The sequence below is a fragment of the Phoca vitulina genome, unplaced genomic scaffold (genome assembly GCF_004348235.1).
Source record: "Phoca vitulina isolate PV1807 unplaced genomic scaffold, GSC_HSeal_1.0 scaffold27, whole genome shotgun sequence".
In the NCBI taxonomy this organism is placed as follows: Eukaryota; Metazoa; Chordata; class Mammalia; order Carnivora; family Phocidae; genus Phoca; species Phoca vitulina.
The window spans coordinates 5,153,020-5,169,216 of NW_022589730.1; positions in this window are offsets into that span (position 1 = coordinate 5,153,020).

Here is a 16,197-nt window from a genome sequence, read left to right on the forward strand (position 1 = left end):
TGGCATTATGTCCTCCGGGTTCATCCATATTGTTAACAATGGTAGGCTTTCCTTCTTTTTTCTAAAATTGAATAATATTCCATTATATACATTTTCTTTATCCAGACATCTATCGACGGACATTTAGGCTGTTTCCATATCTTGGCTATAGTGAATAATGCTGCAATGAATAGGAGAGCACAGATAGTTTGTCAAGGTCTTGATTTCAGGCAAACCATAAGAGACTCTGTAGTTAAGAGAACAAACTGAAGGGTGCCTGGGTGGCTCAGTCGTTAAGCGTCTGCCTTCGGCTCAGGTCATGGTCCCAGGGTCCTGGGATGGAGCCCCACATCGGGCTCCCTGCTCACCGGGAAGTCTGCTTCTCCCTCTCCCACTCCCCCTGCTTGTGTTTCCTCTCTCGCTGTGCCTCTCTCTCCGTCAAATAAATAAATAAAATCTTTTTAAAAAAAAGAGAACAAACTGAAGGTTGCTAGAGGGGAGGTGGGTGGGGGATGGGCTAAATGGGTGATGGGCGTTAAAGAGGGCACTTGTTGGGATGAGCACAGGGTGTTGTATGTAAGTGATGAATCACTAAATTCTACTCCTGAAAGCAATATTGCACTGTATGTTAACTGACTTGAATTTAAATTTAAAAAAATCTTGATTTCATTTCCTTTGTTTTGTTTGTTTGTTTCATTTCCTTTGGATATATATCCAGAAGCGGGATTGCCAGAAGATATGGTAGTTCTATGTTTAAGTTTTTTGAAAAACTGAGCTACCCAGACGCCCTGACACTTGTTATCTTTTGTCTCTCTGATAATGGCCATCCTAACAGGTATGAGATGATATCTCACTTTGGTTTTGATTTGCATTTTCCAGATGATTAGTGATGTTGAGAACTTTTTCATATGCTTGTTGGCCATCTGAATATCTTCTTTGGTGAAATGTCTGTTCATTTTTCTTTAATCAAAGTCTTACTACATTTGTTTGCAATTCAAAAAATGCTTTTAATAGTTTAGGTTAGTGCCTACCAGAGGATGTTAGCACTGACAATCAATGGTGAAAAACTAAGAAATGTCTTTGTGACAAAGTAACTATTTCTGTTTAAGCTTTTTTCTACCCTCAGTTACATCGATGGCAATTAATTTCCACATTCTTTTTTTTTTAAAAAAGATTTTATTTATTTATTTGACACAGAGAGACACAGTGAGAGAGGGAACACAAGCAGGGGGAGTGAGAGAGGGAGAAGCAGGCTTCCCGCTGAGCAGGGAGCCCGATGTGGGGCTCGATCCCAGGACCCTGGGATCACGACCTGAGCCAAAGGCAGACGCTTAATGACTGAGCCACCCAGGCGTCCCATAATTTCCACATTCTTTAACAATAACGCTATCCTTATTAAAACACTCAAAACAAGCAAACCTGTTTGTAGAATTTACATATTTCAATATGTTTTCACCTAATTCATATGTAGATGAATAATGGTTAGAAAACATTTTAAAAACTCAGACATCTTAAAGATTAAGATGTAAAAATTATACTCTTTGTCTTAGCTATAAAACACCATCTTAGGTTCTTATGCTAGGTTCTTCAGGCTTTAGGAAAACAAAGTTAACATGCTCAGCTTTTCTTTTTTCCTAGTTCTGGCTACTTTGGCTGTCTGAGTGGGATCCTTTGATGTTGCAGGAATGTAACTTTCAGATGTAACTCCGATAAGTACTTGGAACCTCTACCTTCAAGAATTCCATTAACATACACACACACACACACACACACACACACACACACTCCGGAAACTTGAAAGTGTTAAAAAAAAAGGAATCATGGTATTGTATTTACATCTCAGAAAGAACATTGAAGGTTATAACCCATACCTTCATTTTGTAAAATTTTATCTTTTCCTCAATTCTCTTGTTTATGAGAGCTGCTTAGGCTCATCTATAACAAATCCTGAAAACTCTGCTAGACTCCTGGCCCCAGGATCACATAAAGTTCTAGTAAAACTGAATGAAATCTTAGACTGCTTCAGAATTGATACCCTGACATTATGTGACAGGATCACTCCTCTAACATGGTTTCAGAACTCAAGACCCTTGCCTGGGCCAGACAGAAGTCGACTTCTTGATATGTTTCTGGCTTCAAATGGGTTATTTTAGATCTTCTACGGAATAAAATTGTGCTAAGAAGTCACTTTGCTGTCTATACACACAGCTCAATAGTCACAGAAAGATTGGACCTGGTAGAAATTGAAAGAGAATCCAAGCTTGTCTTTTTCACATCTCACCTGTCCATCTGCTCCCCGCTTTTGCCTAAGGCTTCAGTACAATTATGACATCTTCCAGTAGAGACTGAAACACCTTCTGGGCTTCACCTCCTCTAAGATGTAGACAACTTCAAGAGTTATCATGTACTGCTTCCATTTCCAAAGGGACTAAAGCTTTTATAGCAGAGAAATAGTCCAATGCTATATATTTAAATAAAATTTAACAATAGAGAAATATATTTTGGAATCACTAGGGCATTCCAACCCTCACTAAAATGAAAACAAAAGAAGTGTAACAGTCATTTACATCATACCAATTTTCTTTGGATAATGTTATGGTAACAACAAAGGCTAAATGTTGCTGCTATTATTATTATTATTATTATTTTTCCACGTTAAAGATATAACAGACTAAGAAAGTTTATGTAATTGATCTGTATGATTCATCTAGGGAGTGGTTAAGTGGTGGACCACAGAATATAAACTTTAAAAGTTTAACTGCAGTGTGCTCTCCTAAAACTAGATTATATTCTCTGTTCATATGTGTCAATGTATCATTAATTTTATACATGGTTTTGCTTCAGTTGTCCTGTGATCATTTTGATCCAGTGTTCCAAACCTTCCTCAAAGGACCATATGTTTCTTCTCAGAGCTGTCACATTAATACTTTGAGTTCACTGAGTTTAGGGTTCTCGGATAAAATAAAGGAAACCCGGTTAGCTTTAAATTTCAGAATTATATATGAATATTTTTTTTCGGTGGAACTATGACCCAAACATTGGGTGGGCTATCCTCGAAATATTTGGACATACTTCAACTAAAAATTAACCTGAAATTCTAATTAATTAGATGTCACATGCTTCTATTTGCCAAATCTGGCCACCCCCACTGAGACACACCAAATTCTGGTATCCTCTGCTATAAACCCACCTCTTCTTACCCCACATTTACCCTTGTGTTGGGTCTGTGACATTAGTAGTAAAACGCTGTGTTGTCCTGGGGCAACTGCCATAGATATATTAGGAATTATATCTTTCGATTATTTTTCCTCAATTGAAGCAGGGATTCTACCTTTCCCCTTGTTCACAAGAAGAGCAAAGTAGCTGGTGAAGAGTATAGTAAAACATCAGTTTCTGTATTAACGTCATGAATGGCACAATGCATGTTCTCTTGCAGCATTTGGTTTCATCCTGCCAAGGTGCCAAATTCAGGGCCTCCTCCTACAGCCTGCATTGACTTGGTATGTTTGCCATCCATTACTCCTGACAGGTTTACCACACTGGATTGAATATTTAATAAAAAAGACATTTGATTGTACATATTTTTCATCAAGCTTAGAATGTTTTTCTCCCTATTGAATATGAGGGCAAATGGATCCATGACCAGTAATTTTCAACAACAGGCTGATATCCCTAAGGGCCTGATTCGTGTTAAAAATCTAGATAGATTGAAACTCAAGAATACGTCCTCATCGTTTCTTCTGGTATGAATGGTTTTATTCACCAGCCTAGAAATAGTAAACATAACCAAGAAACTGACATTATGCTGCACATTTATTTGTCACCCTGTGGCTTATAATGCATTTTTACCTATGTTTTGTTTAATTCATAAAACTCTCCTAGTGAATTAGGTAAGTAGGACTCCATATACAGCGGAGTTAATTTTATTCCTTAAATTAAGAAGTTCATGCCCTCCTGGGTTTGCTCAAATTCTGTGGTGGTATTCACTTGGAAAAGGCAACAGTTGCTGAGCAAATAAGATGAAAAAAGCAGTGTTAAACTTGTCAGCTCGGGGACAGTTCTAACATGAAAAGCAATTATTGACTTTTACTCTGTTAGTACATTAGAATTAACATGACAGAGTGTTTCTTACCTTACATTTACCCTCGTGTAGGGTTATATGAAATTAGATGCAAAATGTTAGAGAGTAATAGGGGCAAAGTTATGTAAAGATTGCATTTTTCAAGACTTTCTTTTTTTTTAGAGTAGTTTCAGGATTCACAGCAAAATTGAAAGGAAGGTACAAAGAGTTCCCATATATCTCCTGCCCCCACACATGCACAGTATCCCCCATGACCAACATCACTCACCAGATGGGACTTTTGCTGCAAGTGAACCTATAGTGACACATCACCCTGAATCCATAGCTTACCTTACGGTTCGCTTTCGGTATTGTATATTTGATGGGTTTGGACAAAACGTTTAATGATATGTAAATAAACATCCTTATAATATACAGAGTGTTTTTTCCACCCTAAAAATTCTCTGTTCTCTGCCTATTCATCCCTCCCTGATACCCAACACCTGGTTAGCACTGATCTTTTTACTGATTCCATAGTTCTGCCTTTTCCAATATGTCGTATAGTTGAAATGATATGTCAGGTAGCCTTTTCAAAGTGGCTTCTATCATGTAGGAATATGCATTTAAAGATTCTTCCAGGCAGGGGTGCCTGGGTGGCTCAGTCATCTCAGTGTCTGCCTTCGGCTCAGGTCCTGATCCCAGGGTCCTAGGATTGAGCCCTGCATCTGCTCAGCAGGGAGTCTGCTTCTCCCTCTCCCTCTGCCACTCCCCCTACTTGTGCTCTCTCTCTCAAATAAATAAATAAAATTAAAAAAAAAAAAAGATTCTTCCATGTGTCTTATGGCTTAATAGATCATTGGTGTTTAGCACTGAACAATAGTCCATTGTCAGTATGTATGATAATTTATTTATCTATTCACCTACTGAAGGATATCTTTGTTGCTTCTACATTTTGGTAATTATGAATAAAGCTGCTATAAATATCTATGTGCAGGTTTTTATGTGGATATAAATTTTTAGCTCCTTAGGTAAATACCAGGAAGCATGATTGTTGGGTCATATGATAAGAGTATATTTGGTTTTGTAAGAAACCATCAAACTGTCTTCCAGAGTGGCTATGCCATTTTGCAGCCCCACCAGCAATGAATAAGAATTTCTGTTACTCCACATCCTCACCAGCATTTGGTGTTGTCAGTGTTCTGGATTTTGAACATTCTAATAGGTGTGTAGTGGTATCTCATTGTTCTTTTAATTTGCATTTCCCTAATGACATATGATGTGGAGCATCTTTTCATATACTATTTGTCTTCTGTCTGTCTTCCTTGGAGAGGGGTCTGTTTATGCTTGGTTCACTTTTAGTCAGGTTGTTTATCTTCTTATTGTTGAGTTTTAAGAGTTCTTTGTATATTTTGGGTAACAGGTCTTAATAAGATGTGTCTTTTGCAAATACTTTCTCCCAGTCTGTGGCTTCTTTTCTCATTCTCTTGATTTTGTCTTTTCTGGTTCATAGACAGCCATTTTCTCCACATAAACTCATATGGCAAAAGGGGCAAGAGAGCTCTCTCGGGTTGCTTTTATATAAGGACACAAATCCCATTCATGAAGGCGCTGCCCTCACAACCTAATCATTTCCCAAAGGCATCACCTCCTCATGCCATCACATTAAGCATTAGGGTTTGAGATAAACTGTAGAATGGCATGGGTATTGCCATTCTTTCTTAAAAGGTGTTAAGTACCCCAGCTGCCATTCTCCAATCAAACCAGCCAAGGTTCTAATGGCTCTTCCAGTGTCTGCCCATAGCGGCCATGCATTTCCCTCTTTTTCATGCTCAGTGTAAGTGTATATCTCTATAACTGTTGCCTGAAAGGAGTTGAATATCCTGCCCAGTCAGTACTAGTCACTAGAGTGTAGTGAAGTTATAGCCAGATTACCTAGAAAGTCCTCCCACCCAGAGGGAAGACAGCAACAGCCAGACCATCGGTTAGGCAGCAGTCTTTTAAACTCCTTTGAGGATGTTTAAACTGTACGTGTCTCCTCAATTTCTCCTGACTAATAGTCAATACATTGAAAGACCATTTATTGGCAGGTTGACCATACAGTTTCATCAACATGTTTCCACTGATTCCCATGGTCTTCCTACAAATCCTGTTAATCAGCTCACAATCACCTCAACCTATTTTTTCCAGAAAGCCATGTCTGTGTCGCCATCCTATCCAATGTTAATTACACTAAAAGAACTTGTTATTTAAATGAATTCTATGGGGAAGTTTTGGTAAAAGAATCTTTCTAATCTGCTACTTTGAGTACACTTGCTTTTTTTTTTTGCTTGTATCAGGGATACATAAACTTGAAATGTATCTGTAGATGTTTTTGAAGATCATCTTCCTGAGTTAAAGAATACATTTCAAAACTTTGAGAATTATGTCGCATTAAGTGCATCTTATCACATTGACTTATTGAAAAGAAAATGGTATAAAACTATTGGTCTTGCCATAGGTCTGAAAAGTGAGGTACATTTGGGGCCATTATCAGTATTATCATAAGTAATATATTGTTCTTAACAGAATGGATGAATATGATGACTAGCCAAATCCATGTCCTATTTTGAAGGTGCTGACTGTTGAACATTGGTGAGTTCTTCCCTCAGAGCGGGGACACTTTGTTAAAGATGGCATGCGCAGCGCAATACGAGGTGCTAAGTAGTGTTAGGAGGGGACAGAAATGTAATTTTCAGCTCATCATTTGTCCACTGCTTCTTTGGGATATAATCTCTGTTTCTCCCTCTTCAGCCTGCTTTCCCAAATGAGACTTAGGGTCCTTCAGGTTGTGGTTCATCCAAAATAAGTCAGTCCTCTTCTCTTGAAGTGGTTGTGTGAGTAAGGAAAAAGTGCAAGAACAAGATGTTCCCAATATCATTTCCTTTCATTGTCTTTGGCTCCTTTGCTATAAAGTTCTGCTATTGACAGATAATTGCAGATCTGTTATAAATGTTTGTGCTTTAGTTAAATGTGATTTGGGGTATTCAGTGTCTCCTTTGTGAAATCATTGTTTGATAAATGTGTCCCTTGCCCCCAGCTCATAACTATCAAGAGGAGAAAATCACAGAAACTGCCTACTTTTCCCGTTTATTTTGTGAAGTTGTGTTCAAGTGGGACATGAGATTGGCTGGGGGAAAACAAGGACTTTTAAAGATCTCCTTTCTGTCTTTCCATATGAACATATCATCATTTGAAATAAAAAGGGATCGAATTATAAATATGATACTCTAAGAATACTGAAGAGCTAAGGCAGCTAATTGTCTTTACAGACAGGAAATAGCATTATATTGTTTTGTTGGTTCCTAAAAGTGCATTCTACCTGCAAAGAGCAGTCTGCAGTAATAGACAGATATGAATGATGTTTACATCCAAGGCAAGATCAGATGGGGAGGACATTGTAATCCTCCCGGGGCTTTTCAAACTGTGAATCCACTTACCTCGAAGGTCCTATTATTTGTGCTTGTAGCTGTGAGCCACTGCTGTAAATGAGGGGTGTGAATAATAGTTCAAGTGTTGTAGTCCTTTGTGAAGAATGTACAATTTGAATTAGGGGTTCTCAAATTACCAGTTTGGTGGCGGGGTCGGGGGTCAGGGAGCTCATGTCAGAATCACCTGGAAATTTCTTTTAAAATTGCAAACATCCAGTCTTGACTATAAACCTTTTGAATCAGAATACCTGAAGGTGAACCTTGTCATTTTTATTTTAAGATCATGCGTCTCTTAGAAATTATTTGTTCAATTTGAGAAAAACCATGAAATTCACCTAAAGAGTCATGTGTTAGAAATATAAAGAACATCTGCTTCAACCAATGGTGAGCTCGGAAAACTAAGAACAAGTATAACTCTAGATGAAACATATTAAACTTCTCAAAGTTTCTATAAGCTAATAAGACAGGAAGGAAGCACCAAAGGATGTGAAGAAGATGAGAGTCACAGAGGTAAAATGAGAACTCAAAGCAATTTTACTGTCATTGGCCAGTGAGTGGAGGGTTTGGGTGGCTTAGTAGGCTGAAGGTAGTGCATGAAATCTTGGGTCCTACCCAAGAGGAAAAGCTGATAAGTAGCATTCCCACTTCTACCTGACACCCTGAGGCACACACTTTGGGTAAGGGCAAACTGGAATTGAACGACCCCCTTTTTACAGGTTCTTGAGCATTGTTTTATGTGCCTTTGAAAGTCTTCGAGAACCTCAAACTTGAACATGGTTTAGAATTGTACTGAAATAATATCCCTAGGGAACCAATAATAGCAAATTCAAAATACAATGTGCTTTCATCATGAGCCTCATGTTATTCCTATAAGTATTTCTTTTGTGATTTCATCTAACACAGTAAAAAATAACTAGGCACATAAGCAATCTTTGAATGAAAATCAGCAAAAATAGGTGACTGTGTGGCTCAGTCGTTAAGCGTCTGCCTTTGGCTCAGGTCATGATCCCAGGGTCCTGGGATCGAGCCCTGCATCAGGCTCCCTGCTCAGCGGAAAGCCTGCTTCTCCCTCTCCCACTCCCCCTGCTGTGTTCCCTCTCTCACTGTGTCTCTCTCTGTCAAATAAATAAAATCTTTAAAAAAAAGAAAAAAAAAAGAAAATCAGCAAAAATAAATAGATTTACAAAAAGTGTGTTAAGAGAAATTAAATGTGAATTTGAATATATATAAAGTGAAAATTCTAAAAGGAGACAACGCTGATTAAATAAATTTCAAATAAAACTGTAAGAAGGAATGCAAAACTCTAATGAAAACTCCACAGAGGAGTTTAAAAACTTATTCGACATGGCTGAAAAAAGAATTAGTGAGACATAAGCTAAATCAAAAAGAATTTCCCAGGGAGAAAAGGAAAAGACAAAATAATGAAAAATTAAGGAAGCTAGGATGGGGGACATACAAACAAAAGAATATCTAATATTATTTTCATGAAAGTCCGAGGGTGAATAAAAAAGATGGGAACTTTTCTCTGAAGCCAATGTGAAAGGGCCTACATCAGTTTGATGAAATTTGATTTGGTAATAGCTCTGGGTGAAAAAAAAAACAAAAAATTAAGAAGGTGGCAAATAGATGGGTAACTCTAAATTAATTTAACTACATGAAATAACACTGTGGTATTTAACAAATATCGAATTAAAATACAAACCGCAGGGGCACCTGGGTGGCTCAGTTAGTTGAGCGTTCGACTCTTCATTTTGGCTCAGGTCATGACCTCAAGGTCCTGGGATCGAGCCCCCGGGAGGCTCCACACTCAGCAGGGAGTCTGCTTGAGAGTCTTTCCCTCACCCTCTGCCCCTCCCCCTGTTCCGGCTCTAAATAAATAAATGAATGAATAAACAAACAAACAAATGAATGAAATCTTTTAAAAATAAATAAATAAAATAAAATACACAGCACCAGTAGTATGTAAGTTAGAAGGAGATAAATGAGATTAGTGTTTTCAATTTCTTGTATTGTCTGGGGAGAAGGTACAGATAATGGTTAATATTAAAATTTTATGTCAAACAGCATTCTACAGTTTATGTAATGGAAACAAGAATGTATAACTTTTAAACAAGAGAGTGAATAAGCGCAAATATAATAATTTTTTTAAAAGATGTACAAGAAGGCAAGGAAAGAGAGAGACAAGATCCACAAAACAAGTGGCATATATTGGCTTTAGAAAACTTACTGTGAATTATTTATGAGTGATCTCTCTAAAACACAAGGATAAAGAGAGGCTAAAAGTAAAGCAGTGAAACAAGACATGCTAAGAAAATGCTAAGCAAGAAAGCTGGTGTAGATATATTGCTATGTGATAAAATTGGCTTTAAGGCAAAAAGATTACTGGACATAAAAATATGTCACTACATAATGAAAAAGGATCCATCTTCACCGGAAATATAAAGCAGTTTTAATACTGTATTCTTCTAATCACATAGTCTCAAATTTATAGAACAACAAGGGAAAAATAAACCACTCCTAAATCATGGTTGGAGATACTAACACACCTTCAAACTGAGAAAACCAGTGGAGAGAAGCCTTCAGTGAGAACACAGATGTTTGAAACAATAAAATTCGCAAATTTGATCACCTGAAATCACATATATGGAAAAATACCATGACTGCAGAACGTGTGTACTTTTCTAACAGACGTGAAATATATATAAGTACCCACACTGTATGAAGTCCTGAGTGGCAGCATATTTTGGCTGACCTTCGTAACAAGGCTGCATGTCAGGTGATAGAGAAGAGAGAGGAGAAGTAGGGGAAGTTGGATGTGATTATAACGTCTTTCCACTTAACAGATCGAGTACATTCTTGAGTAGGTATGGCCCGTGCCTCAAGCATATTTAGACACAGTGTTGCTGGGGATCTCGTAGTTATTCTCCTAGCATGGAATATGAACATACGCACACACACACACATACATAAATCTACATTCTCATGGTTATTTTCCTAGCATGGACTATGAACATAGCATACACACACACATACATAAATCTACATCCTTGCTTGTAAACATCACATATTATAATGTTATCTCCTTATCTCAGACAACTGTTAGGAGCAGAGGGTTTCACTATTTTTCTTTTAACACAGTTTTAATGATTACAACATTTGATTGCTCTCTCAGGTCACTCATCATCCAAGGGATGCTCTTGCATGATGGAGCTCTTTGCAAACATCACTCTCAACACTTTTTATATTTAAATAATGGCTACCCATCATGATGTCCTTATAACACTTCCACTGATATTTCTCATTTGAGGCTCCGAAAGTGTCTGGTCCATGTACAAATCCCGTGCCGAAGTCAGTAAGGGCCTGCCAACGAGGTGAGGGCGTGAATCGTGTTGACAGATGGTTGGGAGCGCATTTTCAATTACAGAAAGCAAGGAACTAATGAATACAGAAGGTATAAATAAGAGGTTACTGGAAACAGATATCTTATGCAGAAATTGTTGCTTCTAACAATGGTGTGAACACACAAATATGAATAACATAGAAAGATAATAATTCAAGCAAATGCCTTTTTTTTTTTTTCCTTGAAGCATACTTTTTTAGTCTCATTTGGAATTTGAAAGTGACCTTTTCCTCTAGGAAACTTCTAAAGAGTTTGAAGTATTTTCCTCCTGAAAGAGATTTCTTCCTTAGGACTTAGAGTTTTTCCCTTTCTAAGAAATACTGGTAGTAGTTTCTACTTTGAGTTAAATCAGTTTGGGCCACTACTCACCTCCTTCCTCCCTCCCACTCTTCCCCTCCCTCTCTTTTTCTTCTTCTTTCATTACGTGTCAAGCCTAACCATTATAAACTTTATAGTCACTTGATTCATTGCTATAGTTTGATCCAAATGTTCCTATACTCAAGAGTAAACCCCTTCTTTCTATTCATGGAAACCACACTTCTGTACAGATAGAGAAAAGGAAAGTTGGGGGTTGAGTAACCTTTGGGTTTAGTGTTTGAAACGGCTGGGGAATTTTTAAAGATAATGCCACAGAAGAAAGTCATCCTTCAGTTTGTCTCCAAGGTAATGCTTCCACGAAGCTCTGACCAAGCATGCCAACTTCTGAGTCAGTAATAGTCTCTCATTTTGCAAAATTCAGCATTTTAAGAAACTTTACCAGTTGAGGATTTATAAAGAGGTGACATGGGAGAAAGCAGGGACTAAGGAAAGAGCAGCGGGTTCTACCTCAGAACATCAGGGTTTGAACTTTGTCTTGTAGATTATATGCATTTGGGGTAACCACTAACCTCAATGCACCTCAGTTTTTAAGTCTGTAAAAATAGTAATAACCTCCGGGAGAATAAATCTAAGATAGCATGTGTAGAGGAACTGTATAAAGAGTCAGTGGAAATTTTTATGAGCATGTTCTGGGTGATAAATTCCTCCTTCCTGTCAGTCAATCTTTCTTTGGTGCTCATCGCTGTCGTTGTTCTTTGTACAGCATCTAATGTTGCTTCTGTCTTTTGTTAAAAACAGGGCTAATGGTATCTATCACAAAGGGCCTCTGTGATGATTAAATGGGGAGAAAAGGAAAGCCCTGCCCCACGACCCTGCCATGAGGCCAGTGATCAGCATGTTCTAGGAACGGTGAGTACTGAAGCCTCCAGCTGCTACTATGATGGTCACCACAACACTCATATTTTTATTATTTATCCAGTTCCGTTTGTGTGTCTTGCTCTTTGAGGATGGACATTATGTGTCATTCAGGAGTGTTGGTGAACCTTATCTTGAGCTATTGAGCAAATCTCAATTCTTACAGTTATGGTTATGGATTATTGTGTCCTAAGCAAGAATAACCTTCCCTAGGTGGAAGCAGAATTGCTGGGACAGAATGCAGAGGATATAAGAATTGGCAGGTCCCGGATTTGCGGACTGTATCTAAGCCACATGGCCCATCTCCAGGTAGCGTGCTGTTCAAGATGTTCAATATTTAGCCACGCAGGAGAAGTGGGTGGCGGGATGATAGAGCCCAGTGCTTAATTGTTTTTACACCCTCATCTGAATGCAAGCTGAGTTTCAAAGATAGACATCCTTTCATATCAACAAAGGACAGATTTCACTGACAAAAATGAAGGTGGCTAAAACCACCACCTTCAAGAATCATTGCATTGCAAATGCTTCATTGATGTTTGATTCTGTTTTCTATCAGCTGTGGAACATTCACAAAAGCATGGGGACCATAATATAATGTTCTGGCAGAATGTTATCTATCATCTCCTCCAGGGACAAGATGCCAGTGAACACACTAGATTCTACTTCAAGCTACATACCGAGGCCAAATTAGTCAGACTGCATTTGGAAGCAAGTTTTAAACTGAGAACGTTCTTATTAAATGTTGACATACAGACAGAATGTAACCACATACATATTTTATTTTAACTATAAATCACTCCTATGAAGCCAATCCGACCTATAATTCTAAGATTTCATATTAGTCCTATCAGGTAAAAAATTAATAAAATCCTTTAATAGCAAGTTTAATAAGCATATCAATGCTAAATTTTAAGGTGGTATTATATATTTGCTTGTGTTATGAACAGCAGCTCAGATGTAAGCTCACACATGCATACACACGCATTTTAATTTTTTATATTATGCCAGAATGATTCATTTGCTACCAAAGAATTTATCTCATAAATAGAAAAAAAAGGAAGAAAGAAAAGAAAGAATGGAGGAAGACAAAAAAAGGAAAAAAGAGTTGTTTACAGAGTAAAATGAGAAAAGGGGAGATATTACTCAGGTTTGAACATTATATAGTTTTAAATAAGGCTTATTGTGTAAGCTAAAATATGTATATGCCACAGAGAGATATTCTGAAATGTATGTATATCTAATGATGCATCAGTTGACCAAATGGAAGTGTCAAGTCTCCAGAAACAGTACTTTTGTTTTTCTCTGTGTGTTAAAATGTTCTTTTTATTAAAGATGAATGAACTGCTTTAAGATTATTTTAACTCTAAATAAAAATGTAAAACAACAGAACATAGGCCATCATGCTGGACTGCAATAACAGGCTCAGATCTGTTATTAAGTATTGAACAATTAATTCAGCACTCGAAAATTAAAATGACCAAGGAGACATTATTTGACCATACATAATTATAACTGATGTATTTATTGAGGACCATAATGCTTTATGAGCTATTGAGATGCTTTTGTAATTATGATACCTCCAAGTCCCCAAATCTGCCTGTGTTTTTAAAAATAAAATTTCCTGGGGTGCCTCGGTGGCTCAGTCAGTTAAGCATCTTCCTTTGGCTCAGGTCATGGTCTTGGGGTCCTGGGATCAAGCCCCGCATTGGGCTCCCTGCTCAGCGGGAAGTCTGCTTCACCTTCTCCCTCTGCTTTGTGTGTGCTCTCTCTCTCAAACAAATAAAATCTTAAAAAAAAAAAATAAATAAAAATAAAATTTCTCTTTTCCCACTGTCCTTAAAGATATTGTCTAGCAGAATGGGTGTGAGACTTGTAACATACATTTTTAAAAAGCTAACCAGGTGATTATGGCCATCAACCCCAGTTTAAGGAATCATAGTTCAAATACAATAAACAATGTTTTTTATGTACACAGTATTTTTCTGTTAGCCTTGATGTTTTATACGGTTCCTCTGGGAGCAAGAATCACTGGGTGTTATCCAAACCCTTTCTAAATTTTTCCAAGTTTCACTCAGAGAAAAAAAATGATACCAACAAAGTACAGCTGATCCTCATTTCACGGATTCTATATTTATGAAATCACTTCCTTGGGAAAATTTATTTGTAGCCCCCAAATCAATACTGGTGGTGCTTTTATCATCATTCTTTGTCATGTGCAGAGTGGTAAAAAATGTGAGTCACCCGACACACACATTCCCAGCTTCGAGTGCACAAAGCTACACCCTCCTCTCACTTCAGCTCCACGCCGTAAAGACATGTCCTTTTCTGGATATATTTAGTGTTACTTTTTCTCACGTTGGTGCTTTTGGTTGGTGATATGCACTTAAAATGGCAGCCAAATGTTCTGCTGAGGCATTGTCTTGTGTCCCCAAGCTCAAGAAGCCTGGTTGGTCACTTCCAGAGAAAATGCGTGTACTGGATAAACTTGCTTCAGGCATGAGTTATAGTGCTTTTCCTCAGGAGTTCAACTTTAATGAATCAACAATCTATTAAAAAGGTGTCGTGGAACAGAAACATATGTAAAACAAGTTCATATCTTGATCTATAGAGAAAAATGTGAGCAGAAGCTCTCAGGAACCTAACCTTACATTTCCCTTGGGAGCAATGGTTCAGGGTTCATGAATTCAGTGTTCATAATGACTTTAATGAGAGCCGACGGTGTATGTCAAATAAATTTACCTCACATCTTAAATTAATATAAATATAATTAAATGGCTTGTTGGTGATTCTTAAAGACTCTTCAGAATTTAAAAAACACAGTCCACTGAGAAATTTATATAAAACTATAATCTGCACTTGAATAAATGTGTATTTTCATCTGAAACAATTGTGCATATATTACTTTAAATTCATCTTATTTATGTAAGAACAGTATTTTATTTTTATAACTAGAGTAATAAAAATTGTTATCATCGAGTGGTAACAATATTTGTTTAAAAATTGCTAGGTGTTCAAGATAGTGTATAACAATATAATAGATTTTCCCATCTAATCTTTGCAAAATTGTCGACATTATTATTAACCCCATTGTGCAGGTGAGCACATAAGACAAAGAGGTTTGGAGACTTGGCCCAGGCGCACTGCTAGTCAAAGACAGGTCTAGTATTATATATGCACTATTTATAAATACACATATATACTAAGTAGATTAAACACATATTGGGATACTTACTTATTTGATGACTGTCACCTTAGTAGAATGGAATCCCAATGAAAGAGGATCTCTAATTATCCTTGTTATGTTGGCTTCCTTGGAGTCTTGTGTAAAGCCTGGCAGACAAACACTCAATATAGAATCACACTCATACTTGGCTGTGTGTTGCATGGAAGACAGAGCTTCAGCCCATAATAGATGCTCAATGTTACATCTTATTGTCACAAAGATAAACAAATCCTAGGCGTATTATACAATGAGAAGAGTGTTGAGTCCTCTCTCTGGCAATAAATAGCATTATCAATGTTGGAATCAATTGCTGAATCAATCAATCATGTATTTGATCTATAAAATGGGGAACTGCTTTAGGTCCCTCACCTTATCTGTCCCTTACCTCTACTCAGGATACTTTATGAATATCAAATGACATACTGTTTGTGAAAGCAATTTCAAAGGCTCAAAAGCTTTCCACCTCCTCCTCTAATACTGTCTATCATCTTGTCATTGTTTTGTTCAATATTTAGAGTTTAATGATTCCTTTTCTGAATTAAATTCAAATATGATTCTGTATATGTCAGGTTTTTCTACTGGTCTTGCCTGAATTTATAAGATTTGAACCATTTTGAAGAAATATGATTAAAATAAAAAAGAATACTTTCAGCAATTTGTTTGTTTGTTTGTTTAAGATTTTATTTATTTATTTGACACAGAGAGGGAGAGAAGGAACACAAGCAGGGGGAGTAGGAGAGGGAGAAGCAGGCTTCCCGCGGAGCAGGGAGCCCGATGTAGGGCTCAATCCCGGGACCCTGGGACCATGACCTGAACTGAAGGCAGACGCTTAACG